Here is a 6,650-nt window from a genome sequence, read left to right as displayed (position 1 = left end):
GTGACTTGAAATCTATCTTCTTTGTCTAAAAATAAGTGTTGAATGTTACTTTATCACATGGAATCTACAGATGCATCAAAAAGCCTAGGAAGCAGCCATCTCAGTGATTTGTGTATCTACACAGGTGAAAGAAGATACAGCACTAAATAAATCATCTGTTCAGTCAGTTCAAAACAGTTATCATTAAGGAAGAATACTTATGTGCATATCTGCAGCTTATTTTAATTTTTGTCTCCTCTAGTCTGTAAGCTCCTTGTGGCATATAGTGTGTTTACAAACTCTGCTGTATTGTACTTTCCCAAGTCTCTACACCCAATAAGTGCTCAAAAGACACTATTGATTAAATGATTCAATGAAACAATATCATTTTTTTGAGACTATGGAACTAGAAACAAAAGCACAGCAGCTCTGATGGTGTCCTACAAACTCAATCTTGCATTGAATCAAGTAGTCAGGGAAATGGATTTCTTAGTTCTATGAATGATCATTGCTTGTGAGATAGTTCTGGTGAATTATGTATTTCTGATAGTTCCGTTTCCTTCTGTAAGAAAATTTTTCTACTCAGAATGAGATCTTGTGAAACTTTTCAAAGTTTGTCTAGGTGCTGATTTAAAAAAAATGTGAATTAGACATCCATGTAGGGAATTCTCAGTGAATCCAATAACTTAAATAATTGTGGTGTTTGTAAAGTGCTTACTATGTGCCAGGCACTGTACTAAATTCTGGAGTAGATACAAGATAACTGGGTTGGCCACAATCCCTGTACCACATAGGGTTTGCTGTCTTAATACCCATTTTACAGATAAGGTAATTGAGGCACAGAGAAGTGAAGTAATGCTTATGGTCACAAAGCAGATAAGTGGTGGCATTAGAACCCAGGTCCTTTTGACTCACAAGCCCATGCTTTTTTCCTCTAAGCCATGCTGCTTCTCTGACTTCATTCACTAACTTCACTTTGGCCTGGTAACCATAGACTAAAAAGATAGTTAAAGGTGCTTAAATGTTTGGGTTTTTTTGATTAATATTTTAACTGACTGTTTTCAATATGACAGAGCTCAATAGTGGCAAGCCTGTTTGATCTTGAGTGGGATTAAAATACAGATTTGTGATTTAAGCCTGTAATATTTCATTAAACTTAAGCTTGATTATTATTTGAAAGCTAAGCAAGACACTGGAGTCTCAGTAAATATTCTCTCATCAATTTTTAAAAACAATCTTTTAAAGGATATCTTCATTGTATTCCAGTGAGGTTGCTATAGTAATTGATGAATCCTTTGAAGGGGTATCTCTGTACACAGTTAATTAGAAATTTAGATTCTGAGTTTGGTTTTTAAAGTAGCTCCATCTGGACATTGTAAATCACTGTCGAGAGCATAATCTTTGCTGGGTGCAGTAACGAAAGATGCCTGGCGTCAGACCTCAACTCTAGTCCTTTACACTTTTTTTTTTGTCAAATCTGACTGTCAAAGAATGTTTTAAAAAATAAAACTAATACTTTTGTTTTATAGTAGGTGGCTTTGAATGAACTTTTCCCTATATGCTAGAGTGGATTGACTTTTTTCCTCTGCTAAATGCTAATGTTGAGCACTTTGAGGAATCACAGTGAAATGTCTGCATATTGGATAATTTTGGAAATGAATCTGAGTGAGCACTCGGATGTTTTCTATATATCATAATAGTAATTTTTGTTAAATGTTGGATGCTCCTTCCCCTTTTCCTTTGTGACTGATGTCCTTTTCACATTTCTTTTCTTTAATTGACTCTCCAGAAGAAGGTCCAGTGCTTAGAACGGTGCTTTGGCACATAGTAAGTGCTTAACAAATATTGTCATCGTTAAGGAACATGATCATTTACTTTAGATTGTTCTCCCCAGTTTCTTCAGCCCGGTTATTTCTTGCTTCATGGAAGAAGTGACATGAGAAAACATTAAAGGCAGCACTTGTACACTTGAGACAATTGGAATAATATTTATTATACCAAAGGTCAGTTGCATTCTTAAGAATGAATTATTTGTAGCTTTTTCAAATATGCTACAAATTGCCTTTAGAATCCAGGCTAGCCCTGGCAACAGACCTGATGGTTGGCTGCTGCAAGCAATCATAAAGACCTAGAGGAAGACTGGAGTGATTACCTAAGAGACAGGGACTCTTTTAGAGTATGGCAAATAATCCTTGAAGATTAGTGTCAGTTCAGAGTCCTCATCCAGGCCTCAGAATCTAATCTGGGTGAGAGGAAACTATCTGATATAGCCCGTAACCTAGTTGGGAAGAGGAGAGTCCAGGCTTGTCCTTAGAGGTCTTGCAGGACTTCTGGACTGACCCCAGAACTTAATAGATGTGAGAGAAATCTCTGGCTTGCTTTTGTAATCAATCCCTGATGGACTCTGAGCCTAAACTGGAGGTAAATATGATCTCCCAGTATGGCCATGGAGAAATGCAGCATAGCAGGGAGAAGAGCGGAGGGTGGGTAGCATGTCAGTTCCCTACTGAAAGCTCACATCCTCCAGGAGGCTTTCCTAGAATGAACCCCCCCCTTCCTCTGCTCCTCCTTCTCTTCCCATTGCCCCTACTCCCTCCCTCTGCTCTACCCCCCCCACAATATGTGCATATAAGTACATTTTTATTATTGAGAATTAATCCCAACTCATCTCTTTCATTCAATCCACATATTCAATGTTGCCAAATTCTGTCAGTTTTACCTTCACAAAATCACTAAATTCCACCCTTTCCTCTCCTTTCAAAATGCTATTGTGTTGTACCTGCCTCAACTCTTTTATCAGCCTTCTTGCTGATGTTCCTGCCTCCTCTTGCTGCCTTGCTCTGGTCTATACTTCATCCTGCTGCCCAGATCATTTTCCTAAAAAAAAATTCAGTCCATGTTTCACCATTCCTGAAGAATGTCAAGTGGTTGCCTGCCTACCTCTGCCTCAGACAGAAACTCCTTGACATTGGCTTTCAAACATTGTCACCTTGTCCCCTCCTATTTTACTTGCTGATTCTACAACCTAAACTGCTCACTTCCCACCTCTTAACACCAAAGCTACTTACATACTGCATTTCTCTAAGGCCATACTAGGAGACCATATTTATCTCCAGTCCAAGCTCAAAACCCATCAGAGATTACAAAAACAAGCCGGAGAGATTTAATTATTACCATTGTAATAGTAAGTCATAAATCACAGAGAAGAAATTTAGGCTTCTTGTGAAAAGTATGCAGTTTACAAATTCAATTTGTAATCCCACCTGAAACTCTATTTTTGAAGTCTTTTTTGTTACTTTAATTTACATTCAACATCATTACTCCAGCAATTCAAATCCAGAAAACAAAGTACTCCAAAAAGCTAATGTAGTTGGAAAATTGGAGTAATCATTTTAATGTTTTTATGTAAGTACTGATCATTTCCTTGTTCTGTTCCATAAATTGACTGGATGATAGAAGGTACTCAAATATTTTACCTAATTAGGGAGGTGGTTTGGGAGTGATTGCAGGGGGGGGGGAGAAATAAGTAGATATTGTGGGATGCCATAACTCTATTTGCATTCTGGTGCTTGTAGTGAAGCAGGTGAGTTGTTTTTTATTGTAGGCATTAGTCTCCATATTCCTGAGTACAAGATGATGAGTACATGCAGTACTTATGGGAAGCTGAGAAATAGTATTTCACAGTAATACTTCACTGTTACATATTTCTAGTTTCTGAGCATTCTGCATTGATGTAATTGCTTTGCAACTCTTTTAATACTTTTGATTAGAAAATTAAAGGGAGGCTGGTATATTCAACTCCTGAAATCTAGGATGAAACATTTTGGTTTACATCACATAGGTTGAATCTATGCTAGATGAATATTTCCAAGCCATATCATGCTGTTTTGCCAAGGATATTTTTTTCTTACACTCTGAGTTAGTTACCAGTATGGGATAGTAAATGGTATTATGGGCCAGGTGGAGTGAGGCTTTTGTCTGGAGAACTTCCTTATTTCAGCAGAAATAAATGTTTTAAAATAAAAGTGAAGCGAAGTGTGGAGACGCTCGTGCTAAGACAGTGTGGTACCCAAGTACATATGCCACTTATTTTTTTAAACCATTCCCAAATCTTGACTGTCATTTTAAACAAACCCATAGTCATCATCCAGGTCAACACCCAGGTTATTTAATAAGTGGCATTCTTTGTTGTTGAAAGCTTAACATATGTTGAGTAACATCAAATAGTCTCTCCTGCCAGCAAACATATGACACAGTTGGATTCTAATAATTTCTTATGGCCCATTCCTTTAGTATTGTGTATTTCTTTAGTATGGAAGTATTCTAATAGTAATAGTATGTATTAAGTAATTATTGTATACAGATCACTGTAGTAAATAGTAGGTAGCGATACACCCAGGTGAGAGTTAAATAAGGTCTCTGGCTCTCAATCATAATGTAAGGTGGAGAAAGGTTTAGCAACAAACGTAATAGAAAGAGAAATAATGTATGTACGAAAGAACGTTTGGAGTAGCATAATCTTTTACCGAACATACTTTTTCCAGGAACATAAGTAAGGAAAGAGGAGAGAGTAAGGTAATTCATTTATCAAAACCAACCCTTCATTTGGGGAATCTGTTTTAACATGCTTTTCAAGAAGTCAATTAAAGATAAAATGTGTAAACACATAAAAATAATTAAACACACTGGAAAATTGGTCCTTCTGATTGTATTTGCATTGATTCGTACAGTAATTTCTCTTAGAGCTAAAAAGGCAATTTTCTCTTGAATCTGTTAGTTTTTGTTGCTCTGGAACTCTTTATATAGAAAATCACATTGAATTATTATATAAAGTGCCCTAACCATGGTTTTGATGGAACCATAACATTTTGTTTACATCCAAAGCACATTGGTTTTAAAACTACAAAGAGCAGATTTTTAAATTTAGAAATGGAATCATCCAAGTTTTGCTGTAGCTTTCAAGTTTGTTTTATCAATAATTTCAAATCATCCTCAGAAATTTGAAAAATTCCAGTCTAATGTATTCTGGCTTCAGTTGAACAAATCTAACTGGAAAAGGCTAAATACAGAATAAATAGCCTTTCAGAAGGGATAGGTTCCAGGAATTAAGTAATTTTAAAGTAAACAGAAGAAACTAGCATAAGTACTTGTGGCATTCTGCAAAAATGTTGATAGTTGACTTTTTTGACCTTTTTTTATTTCTGGGGTTCAGACAGAAACTCTAAGAGATAGTCATGAATATTTAGCTCTATGGTTTGAGTAAATGCTCCACTGCTTCCATTTATCCCTTCCTCGCTGTTTACTCTGCAGCTGAGGCAGATGCAAGGCGTTTTCCACTGCCAACAGTGGAACCCAGGGACTACATGGAGTTTTCTCTGAAGTTGATTCATTCATTCAATCCATTCATTAATTCATTCAATCGTATTTATTGAGCACTGTACTAAGTGCTTGGGAAGTACAAGTCGGCAACACAGAGACGGTCCCTACCCAACAATGGACTCACCGTCTAGAAGGGGGAGACAGACAACAAAACAAAACATGTAGACAGGTGTCAAAATCATCAGAACAAATAGAAATAAAGCTATATGGACATCATTAGCAGAATAAATAAAATAGTAAATATGTACAAGTAAAATAGAGTAATAAATCTGTACAAATATATATATTTGTACATATATATATATATACAAGTGCTGTTGGGAGGGGGAGGAGGAGAGGAAAAAGGGGGCTCAGTCTGGGAAGGCCTCCTGGAGGAGGTGAGCTCTCAGGCTTTGAAGGGAGGAAGAAAGCTAGCTTGGCCGATGTGTGGAGGGAGGGCATGTTTACTGAACACTTACTCTTTGCGGAGCACTGTTCTAAGCCCTTACAATACAAGAATAAACAGACACATTCCCAGCCCACCATGAATTTACAGTCTGGGGGGAACACAGATACTACTATGAGTGAATTAGCTATGTACATAACTGCATGGGGTTGGGAGGAGGGGATGAATTACGGGAGCAAGTCAGGGCAACACAGAAGGGAGAGGGAGAAGAGGAGGGAAGGGAAGGCCTCTTGGAGGACAAATATGGAACACTTCATGAACTTGTGTGCCATTCTTGTGGAGCGGTCATGCTAATCTTCTCTGTCATTCCAATTTTAGTGTATATGCTGCCTAGTGGTCAGGTAGGGGTTGGTGAGAAAGAAAGCTTTGCACTCTAGTACTGAGATTTGAAGGGTTGCCAGAAGCAAAATTGTTGAAAGTCTTTCCAGTTTGGCATGCCACACCAAATTAGTTATTTCCTAAATACAGTTGAATGAATTTCCTACTCTCCCAGTTTGTAAATACTGGGGCAGTGGTTATTAGTTTATTTTGGGGGAGCAGTGTTTATGTATCTTAGGTTGTAGGAAAAATTGCTTTACCTTGTGCTATTGAGTCAAACAAAGCTACCTATTAATACCAAGGTTCCTCCCTACCCAGGGACGATAATAGTAATAATGGTATTTAAGTGCTTACTATGTGCTGAGCACTGTATTTTGCTAAGGTGGATACAAGGAAATTGGTTTGGATACAGTCCCTGTCCCACGTGGGACTCAGTCTCAGTCCCCATTTTACAGATGAGGGAACAGAGGCCTAGAGAAGTGAGGTGACTAGCCCAAGGGCACACAGCCAAGTGGTGGAGCCAGAATTA

The 6,650-nt window shown here is 37.7% G+C and overlaps 1 non-coding gene across 1 annotated transcript; it reads right to left on the bottom strand.

The window, feature by feature from the left end:
• Nucleotides 1-6,040: 6,040 nt before the first annotated feature.
• Nucleotides 6,041-6,144, bottom strand: LOC119939885. Its single transcript, XR_005454839.1, has one exon. It is a non-coding gene; the product is annotated as a U6 spliceosomal RNA (small nuclear RNA).
• Between the last annotated feature and the right edge of the window lie 506 nt (nt 6,145-6,650).

The sequence above is a fragment of the Tachyglossus aculeatus genome, chromosome 17 (assembly GCF_015852505.1).
Source record: "Tachyglossus aculeatus isolate mTacAcu1 chromosome 17, mTacAcu1.pri, whole genome shotgun sequence".
NCBI lineage: Eukaryota > Metazoa > Chordata > Mammalia > Monotremata > Tachyglossidae > Tachyglossus > Tachyglossus aculeatus.
The sequence above is the reverse complement of the archived record's forward strand: the minus strand, read 5'-3'. Positions and strand labels throughout refer to the sequence as shown.